We start from the raw sequence: 10073 nt of genomic DNA, 5'->3' as shown, positions 1-10073 counted from the left end.
ATAAATGATCCCACTAATTATTCTCCCCCTCTTTGCCCAAAGTGAAGCATAAGTTTGGGAAGCACTCCTGGAATATTTCAATTATTTTTAAATAGTAGGTTAAACAGCATCAGCAAAAGTTGTGCATCCTTTCCTTTCTTTCCATACAAGTCCTAGAAGGACTTGGAAAGACATTAGAAGTATCTTGGGGCAGAGACCACTTTGTCCTGGACAAAGACTTGTCAGACTTGTTTCTAAAGTACTGAAAGTAATAAGAGTAACCAGTGGATAGTTTGGAGAGTGCTTTCAGTTGGCTCAGCCTGCCCTGGTCCCAAGAACACAGACACTGTCACCTTGAGGAGTAGTTTCATATAGCCGTGCTTGATGTGCTCACTTCGGTTTAAGGCTCATGTAAGGAGAGGAGGATGATACATGTAGAAAGAGCGAGGGTTACTTTAGAGGGAAGCAAACCCAGCTTGGCAAGGGCATGGGAGTCTAGAAAACCAAGAGGAAGAGGAGGAGAGCAGTTTGGCAGAATCATTGTCCTGGACGTCGGCTGGGCACAGCAGAAAAGGCAGCTGCCATCTGTAATCCAGCCTTGGGCTGAGATCACAGCATGTTGATGTATTTTATGTGACATAATACCTCTAGAGGCATTGCAGTGCTAAATGTATAGGTTACATGAACCCAGTTACTGCATCCGTCTTAGCAGTGCTGCTTGGATGTTATGGAAAGCAGATGTACACATGTTCAGTAGCTATTGTGTAAGAGAGCTGGGACTGAAACTAGTAAAGAAAGTAATTCTTATAAAAGGTGGGATGTTTAAATCTCAAAGGATTAAAAACAAAAGGGATGTATGTGTGTGTAAAATAAACATTGACATGGTCTGTCATGCTTTTTGTCCCTGAAGGCAATAATGATGGACAAATGTGTATCTGGAGCTTGGGAAGAATCTCCAACCTGTCCCCAGTGCACAGAGACAGCTGCAGTTGCCTAATGATTTGGGGATTTCCTTCTTTCTTCTGACTTTTTCTCCTCACTTTAAGCTTAGACTTCTGGTCCTAGTTTAGAAAACAAACTACAAACCCCTCCAGATTGTTGCAGATCCAACAATTTAAGCATATTTTAACTCTGACACAGAATTCCCTCTTGTGCATAATATGAAGGATGTGTCTTTGTCTGCAGGAATGCTGTGTGAGACAGCAATTCTTAAATAACCAAGACTTCTATAATACCCTTTCAGTAAAATGACTGCACCACATATGATAGCTGCATAGGCAGTGGAAAGTTGAAGCGTGGGAAATGTAGAAGGATGTGCTGCAGTAGGAGTCTTTCTAATCTGTACCATATTACTCAATTTTACAATAAAATAGAATAAGTGTTTCAAATTACTTGTTTCCCATCCAGTATCAAAAAATTCAGCAGAAAGTTGATAGAATTTAGTGTTTTAGCAACTACAATGCAATTGGCATCTCCATCTCGCTAACAAATATCCTTGTTGGTAGGGTGAAAAGATGTGTATCTAGCATCGCCAATGTATTATTGATTCTGAATGCCTGGACTTGGTTCATCCTTCTGTCTTCCAAAATGAATATTCCTGATTTTTTTCCTAACTTTGCTCTTATCTCAACCATCATCTTAAAAATCAGTTGCATCTTTACCTGGTTTAATGGTCTGTGTTCTTGTGCAGAGGGGAAAGTTTGGAGATATAACTTTTCCTAATCACTTTTCCAGCCCCACCTGATTTTGCTTACATGGGAGGCAGAAATAGGAAGCTCCAGGAGGTGTCTGCTTGGCAGCCTTGAGGCTGATGCATTATCTGGCATGGAGAAAGCAGTTATGTGCTTATCTGTCAGTATTTCCTAATGCTGACCATGTGAGTCTGCCTCTCTTTGGCGACAGCATAACTCCTTTTCCATGTTTTAACCCCCACTGAGCTTAAGCAAATCACTGTAAGGGTTGGCTGTGAGTATCTGCTGGAAACAAAGAGAGGAGTCATCTAGTGCCAGGTTTCCAACAGGAGGTGAATTGAAGTTGAAATCTAATGAGTGTGTCCTCACTAGCTTTGGACATCCAGGGGACACCGACAAACTTGTACAGCTGTTTTTGTAGGCAATAGCATGAACCTGGTAGGAAGCCTTGACATGAGTGTGTTTAAGTTGGTCAGTTAAATGAATTATCACTTGGGGAAGGAAAGGAGAACCATAGGGTTTCTCAGATCAGCTTCACAGCAGGTGTGGGGACTAAGAGGTGTATGTGTGCATACTGGACATTACTGGTATGACAAAAGATGCTACTTCCCCCTTAAAACCTTGGTCATCTTTAAAAATAGTACTGACTGCTGCTTCAGTACTACGGACCTGCAGGAAGATCTGTTGTTGCAATGTATTGCACTGCTTGTTTTAATGATGTTTATGGATGGGCATTTCTTGATTGTCCACCCTTAGTGAGGGGAGATGTGGGTCAAAGCCGAGTGGGTATGTGGTGGGTGTACAAGGGAGAAGAAGGGTCTGTAGTGTATGTGTGTGTGTAATGTAGACCTGCATGTGAAAAATCAAACTGGAAGAGGAAGAAGCCTGGAAGAAAAAAGGTCTTGATGCAGCCTCTGATGTATCAGATCTCAGTTTACTGTTAAATGAGTTTCGTAACAAAGGTATTGTAAGGAATCTTTAGGAAAGCTATTCAGCCAGGCTAAAGTAAGCTCCACCTGTAACCCTTGTTAAAGTATATTGAAGGTATCTTTGCTACCATAAGGTAACTTGGCTGCTAACTTGGTGCTTTCCACTTTGAGCACCAGGGAGCTGGTGTAAGTAATTTTAACTCCCTCATTCTTAGCCTGAATCTCTCTTCTTTGTGTTTTTCTTCCCCAGCACAACTAGCTTTGCTGCTTAACGTCAGAGAGGATTTGTTAGCAACGCATTAACATCTCGTCTTTCAGAAGTTACACCCTGTCACAGCGTCATATGCTTGTTGGGGCAAGCTGCACCTCTCATCTCCCTGTGAGAGAAATCCCTTCCCTTCCTTCCGACTCCTCCATACTACTTGAATGGAGCCTGGGCTGTGCAGCAGCTGAGATACGGTATGTTTATTCAAATACGCTTGAGCGTGTCATCTTTGCACTCAACTAAAACATAACTGCGTGGGATTCTCGTGGCACCGGGAATAAGGCTCCCAGTTTGTTTTAACAGTTGTTGTCTCCAGCTCTGCTGTTGAAGTACAGGGTGGCGGGTTGTGCTGTGTGGCAGACTGTGTGTCTGGCACTTCCTCTGCGGAGCTGTGCTTGTTTGGTTTTGTTTTTACACACTGGTGGTGTGCTGCAGGCCTGTCCTAAAATAAAATGTGTTGGGGGGGGGAAAGAGCAGCTAGCCATGGGTGGGACTGAGCTGGAGAGAGCAGCCAGAGGGGAAACAAAGGCAAGTTGGTGTTAGCTGAATGCAGTGGGGAGCAGCAAGCGTGGCAGTGCTGCTGCTGAGGATGAACTGCCTGTCAGGGTATCGTTAGTTTCACCTAATGAGTCCAGGTAAGTGGAAACTTAATCTGAGATTCCTACTCTGACCATTGCTGTGCAGTGCACAGTCCTGCTGAAGGTGGGGGGGGGGGGGGAGAAATGTGTTCCCTGCTTTTATGGCTCTTTCTTTGTCTCATTAAAGATGTGGCATTCCTTTCCCTGACTTGTGCAAAGGCATGAAGATAAGCTTGGGAGATGTGTTCTGTTGTCTCAGCTGAGACCTGTACTGTGGAGACTGAAGGGAGAGATGTTGGCTGTTGGGAGTAGGTAGCAGGATGGTTGGCTGCTCTGTGGGACCTGGCTCCTCTGAGTTTAAGGGTGCAACCCTTACTTGATGAATCCTGGAGGAGTGCCTTATGAAGGAGCTGTAGTTGTGGGCTCAGACCTCTGTGCTGAAGTGCCAGAAATACTGTTTAATGCTTTTTCTTGTTAACAATTGTTATAGTTGAACTTCAGCCTTTTAAATCTTACTACAAGCTATTTAGAGGCCCCAGCTTAGGTGTGTTGGCCTGTGTTGTAACAGCTCATCTTAAACAACAGTGGGCATACTTTACTCAGTGGTGGAGCTGTTAAGTGCCTTCAATTCAATGAGTATGTAGTATGTTAGTGGAGAAGGAGGAAGGTTGGAGACTATGGTCTGATCTGGCTACATTGTCCTCCACACCCTTCCAACTGCAATGCAGTGGGACCTGGTGGTCACACGCTTTGATTTTATGCATGGGCTTCCCTCTGCCCATGTGTTTTTGTACCCTTGGGCTGCGAAGTGGTGTGTACAAGACTGCCAGAAGTAACATAGAAATGGTAAATGAAGCTATTTGTAAACCTGAAAATCCTGGTTCCTTTCTTACAGGAAGAATCTTATTTATTTACTTGGAATGGGAAGGAGGAGATGGATAGGTATATGCTACAGGTATAAACTATCATTTCCATTTAGAAGAACTTCCTGGTAGACCTAATACAGTATCTGCTGATGGCAACACCAGCTGTGCTGGTGAGATGTTCCTGTAGCAGCCTGTTCATCCTACTAAAACAAGCAGTCAAGTAGATAGTTTTACACAGCTAACTGAAGAGAATAGGGGGGAAATGGGATTTTTGTTTCCTGTGTGCTTCATGCAGGACAGTGGCATGTAGTTTTAAAATACACGGTGTGTGTAAACTGTGTTTGGTACTAAAGGGCTCTCAGTGATGCTTCACCAGGATGCTAAGATCATACAGTGGTTAAAATGGATTTTGTTGCCAGTTCATCACTGGTGCCTGTTGTCTTCCTCTGCAAAACCTGTCAAAGTACCATTCTGGGTACAGCACGATGGTAGTGCTAGACTTCCGGAGGTCTCAGGGATATGCTGCTGGAGTGCATCTGAGTGCCGTATGGGGAGCAGGGGGATCTCTGCCTGATGCTATTTCCATCTGCTGTTCATAGAGCTTCCCAATCCTGCATCCTGGAGCCATCAAACCCTGGGGACTCTCTCAGGTCTGGGGCAGGTGGGAGCAGAAACTCCTGTTGTACATAAAAAGCTGTCTGATAAGGCTCTAGGTACTTCTTTGCCCAGAGCAGCTGATATCTCATGCTTCTGGAAAAGAATGAAAGATCTGGGAGGAGGAAGAGGAGGTAGTGTCTGGCTGGGAAGTCTGTAGTAGATGAATCATAACACCTGTGTGCAGCCTGCTTTCTTCCTCTGGGGCTAAGTCAGGTGTAAGAGAAGCTTTCAGCAGCAATGCCCATCACTGCAGGCTGGAGGGCTTGTGTTTTAAGGCTGGACATCACATTCAGTCCCTGATTTCACTGACTCTTTGCTTGGCTCCATGCAACTCGTGCTGTACCCCCTCTTTGCTCTGGGGGGTCCCAGGGTCAGTCCTGATGCTGGTTACCATGTTGTTGTAGTATATGTCCTGAGGCTCATTTGGAGTCAGCTAACCTTGGCTGGTTTCTTTATCCTGAGAAATTCTGCATGTTTGCAACCCATGCCTTCATTTGTGGAATGTGACAGGCCATTCCTGAGGCTTGTGACTTTAAATTTGGAGGTTGATTCTGTATGGAAGGATAAAAAACGTGAAAGGTGCTTGTGCATCGGGAAAAAAAAAATCATGGAAAGCTGAAAACATAGTCCAATCTGTGGTTTCCTTTTGAGGAGCTGGAAAGACCTGCTTGAAATGCTGTCTTGTTTCAGTGGTCTCATGTGAGCTGGCTTTTGTAACCCTAACTCCACAGTAAATGGTTTTGAGGGCTGCAATTCTGAGTCAAGTGGCACTTCACAACATGGGCCAGGTCTGTAAATAAACATCAAAGCAAGAGGGGGTTTACACGGGGCAGGGCAAAGAAACACCACAGCAAATGTCTGGTGCAAACCTGAAGGCAGGAGTGTACCACTCAATATAGGGTGATGTAAGGAGTGATAGCACAGAAAGCAGGGAAAGCAGATAAAGCCTGCTTTGGGGTGGCTCCATGTTCAGGAATTCTTCAGATAAAAATCCCTGCCAGGCCCCAGGAAGCTGGCCTGAAAAATGAGCAGACCTGAGGCTTTAAAGCAGCTTAAGCTCAGGCCAGGCATACTGATGGGATGCAAGGGGGTGGACTTTGTCATTTCATGCAGTTCCTCAACTCCAAGATCTCATTGCTGGTGAATGGCCTTGGCTGTAAGAAATACATTTGTACTTGTGTCTGCCCATGTGTAACTTTTTCTGTTATCTTATGGTTTACTGTGACTGTTTTTGCTTGAAACAGTGCTACATCCTGATTGCCTGCTTAATGAAGGCATTTCAGCCTACTGTAGCGGGAGGAAGGATTCAGAGGTGTTTATTGATGGTGCTTTGTGCCCTTCTCTAGCACAAAATGTTCTGAAAGCTTTGCATTTGCCACTCGAGTGTGCAATTCTTTCAAGCAAACAGCCTCTGCAGCTGATGCTCATGTCCAGGGGGAGGATGAGGAAAGGCAGGAAGATTAAATTAAATTCAAATTTACCACCATCCAGTAATTTCTCAGTACTGATATGATAGTAATCTAACATTAGCAATGGCTTCATTACTGTAAAGCATACTTCTCTACATACAGGACACTTTTTTTCTACTGGCTAGAACCTCCTGGCATGGTTACAGCTACCCTTTCTGTCTAAATAATACAGTTTAGAGTAACAATTTACTGGGATAAATGTGTCCATTCTGAGTGTTAAATGATATTGATTAGCAGAGGATAAAACCAGTTAAGTTGTGTCCTTGATTTTAGTGCAAACCAGGAAGCAAGGCAATAGCCATTCATTCAAACTCTGTTCCTGTGATGAGGATCCGGACAGTTTGTGTGAGCTGGGCCGGAATGTGCTGCTATTTACCCAAATTCTGAAGAAGACACTTAGCAGAGGAATGTGCTCTGCGTGCTCGCCATTCCGCTAGGAAGCTCTGCATGTAAAGCAAACCTCAAGCAAATATTTGGAGGGCTGGGGGCTTCAGAACAGTGTGTCCTCCAGAATCTAGGAAGAGCAAATCATCCTCAGCTCTCTTGTCCTCTCTTCAAGCTCCATCCCAACCGATGTTGCTGCCTGGGTGGTTACAATAAACCTCTTTATTTCATTTCAATATGTCTGTGTGAATACCTGACATTCAGAATGGGACTAGGAGAGATGAATTGCTGCTGAAATTGGTAATAACAGAAAGCAAACCTGTCCGACAGCATCTGCCCTGGGTTCTTCTGAGAGCAGGTGAAAGAATCCTTAATTAACTTTTTGCAAGGGTGGGGTAGTGTGTTAGTGAAGAATTCATTTTGGAAAGTTACAGCAGGATTTGTTGTTGCCTGGGTTAGAGTAGTCTAATGAATTGCCTTAAATTAGCTCCTAACCTATAGTAAATAGTGGGCTTAAAGGGAAAATGTAAAGGTATAACATTTGCTGTGGGCAGAAGGGAGGGAGCTGACTGGGAGGGGCTTGTTAAAGGTAACAGGAGAGCATGGGGCCTCCTAGCTGTTGCCAAAACATTTCTGAAAGCTCTTTGTACTGCTCCTGTTTTTGCTTTTCTACCTGCATGAGACCCCTCAAAGCTGGTCAGAGGCTCTAGTACAGGCATGATGCATATGCCACAGTCACACAGGTTCCAGGCCAGTTACTCCACTGGATCTGGCCCATGTCAGAGCCATTTTGAGGCCTTTGGTGTTTGAGCTTCCACCTCCCAAGTGCCTATTCGTGTGCACAGCCATATCAAACCTAGAGCAGGGGAAGCAGCAGTGTTAAGCTTGTCTTGCACGGTACCAAGGGCTCGGTGCAGGGCTGTCATTTTTAACCGCTGTTGTGGCAGGAACACAGCTCTTCCTTCAACAGTGCTCAGTCAAACTGCTGTCAAGCTAGACTTGTGTCTTGGATTGCTGCAGATTACTGAAGTGAGATTGGGTGATGGGAAATGGGAGGCTATGGTAAAACAGTGGATGGATAAATAAATACTTACCTTGGGACTAAATTCATGTTGTTCCTGAAGAAAAAGCCTTAAAGGACCATTCTGAGCTGCTGGAGTAATTGGCAATGGGGCCTGCCCCACAGTAAGGGCTAAGCCATAGATCATGAAGGGCTGCTCTAGTTGGGCCTCTTTGTTTCTGGAAGATTGATAAGCATGTCCCCTTGGTGGTGTGGAGTTAGTGGTTGGGTATGAGGTAACAAGCCTGCTACCATGGGACTAAGTAATGTATTTCAATGCATGTAATGATAGCTTACATAAAACAAGTGTGGGGTGGTTTGAGGGCAAGTTTGGAGGAGCAATGGCAGGGAGTGTTGGGGCCTTAAACTGGATGTCCCTCTATTGTCCATGTGCTGATAATGGGTCTGAGTTGTTTTACCTGTGGGACAGTAATAGTGAGAGTCACTCTTCTTCTGAAGAAACTGCTGTCCCAAAGCAAGGTATTCCTTTTCCCAGATAACAAAACCATGGCGGTGACTTGAATGAGAGGCATCAAGTACCTTAAACTCAGTACAATTGTCTGTGCTCTGTGCTGCTCTATTAGTGCACCATGAAATCTGTGTGCTTCCCATATTAAATCCTGTTTTGGCTTGGCCACTGTGAAGGTGCTGAAAACTTTCAAGTCTCTAGTGATGTGTAGAAATGAGGTGAATGAATTGGGAAGCTCAGTATCCCATCTCCAACAGCAATCAGTACCAGCTCCTTCAGGAGCTGATCTTTCAAAGGTCCTCTGTGTGTTAGGATGGGTTTTTCCAACTTGACTCCCAGTTAGAAACTGGCTCATGTCCACAGGTATCCAAGTGGCTTCAAGTCCTGGTAAAAATCTGATTTACTTAGACCTTACTCTGAAAAAGGCCGAATATTGCTATGTCTTTATGCTGTGGAGGTACAAGTATTTCATCCTATGTGTGTTCAGCTTGCTGGAGGAAGCCAGTCTGAATTGCTGAATTGAGGGAAAGGGAAAAAAAGAAGCTGTAACATGAATTAAACATAGTTGGTATTTCTAGAGGCATGATGTCTCGAGTGGTTTTAATCAGCAGCATTTAAATAGTCTGTCATTGCTTAGCAAACAGTTGGCTTACAAAAATACTGCAAAACCAAACTAGGCAATACCCTTCCAGGATATTCTTATCTTCCCAATTTGTTTCCTGTCTGTGTACACAAGTAGGATGAAAAGGGTGCATGTGGAGGAGGTGGTAAGGGGAGCTCCTCTGCATGAGTACAGGGCTGCTTGTTTGAGATCTCAGTCCAGAAAGACAGCTGCCTGTCTGCAAAAGGATTTGAGGTACCACTTCTAGAAGCAGCTTTGGGCACCTCCTGGGTTTTGCTGTGCAAATGATTTGGGATTAAGCAAATTTTGAGCAGGGAGGATCTGGTTTAAAACAACAGCTGGGCAGAAAGGTGGAACCCCCCCAAGCTGTGTTCTATAGATTCATTTAATGAAGAAAAATTGGCAACATAAGTATGACTTTGTGTTTTTAAAATGCATGCACAGCTCTGCAGTGTAAACTACTGCTTCTGCCCCTTGTTTTGACAGTCTGTGCACGTAAACCTGCATTCCTTGCATAGCCATCACGTCAGGCAGAGTACTGTATTTGAGCCTGCAGTTTCTGCACTGCTCTCCTGCTTGCTCAGAATTACATGGGAAGATGACAAGTGCTAGAGGAGAGGTGTTACAGAAGGTATTGTGCATGATTTCTCCTTTAGTGGCCTTGGAGGTAGCTGCTGTGACCCCAGGCCAACAAGCTATAGCTTTTGCTTAGGGTTTGTGGCACTCCTGGAAGTGTAACCTGACCATGGGGAGACAATGGCCATGTGAGATGAGTGCAGCTCCCCAGATCCAAGTGCAGTCAAGCAGTTTTATGTGAATTGGTGCTGCATGAGATGAATGCAAATAGCGGAGAAGATGGAGAAGGAGGAATTCCCATGCCAATGTTGAATCGACAGGCAGGTACTTGTCCAATGCTGCTCTGTAGTTGCAGTCAGTCCCAGGTCTGAATAGCAGACCTAGTAGTTTTGGTCGTCGTCCGTCCCCCCCCCCCCCCCCCCCCTTCTAAAAGGGGATGTATAAATCTAGGCTCTGAGCCAGGATTGAGCCCTGGACTTTGACAATATCTTTCACTACATCAGACTAAAGGCAGCTTATCTTAACAGG

General features: G+C 44.7%; 1 protein-coding gene across 1 annotated transcript in view; it reads left to right on the top strand.

Annotated features, from left to right (window-relative positions):
- The first annotated feature begins 2935 nt into the window (after positions 1-2935).
- FRMD4B (FERM domain containing 4B) overlaps positions 2936-10073 on the top strand; it is a 123342-nt gene continuing 116204 nt past the window's right edge. Inside the window, exon 1 of the mRNA XM_034066145.1 lies at positions 2936-3058. The gene's annotated coding sequence lies outside the window, so the exon portion shown is untranslated. The remainder of the gene's footprint in view (positions 3059-10073) is intronic.

This window comes from Melopsittacus undulatus, chromosome 9, assembly GCF_012275295.1.
Source record: "Melopsittacus undulatus isolate bMelUnd1 chromosome 9, bMelUnd1.mat.Z, whole genome shotgun sequence".
NCBI lineage: Eukaryota > Metazoa > Chordata > Aves > Psittaciformes > Psittaculidae > Melopsittacus > Melopsittacus undulatus.
The sequence above is the reverse complement of the archived record's forward strand: the minus strand, read 5'-3'. Positions and strand labels throughout refer to the sequence as shown.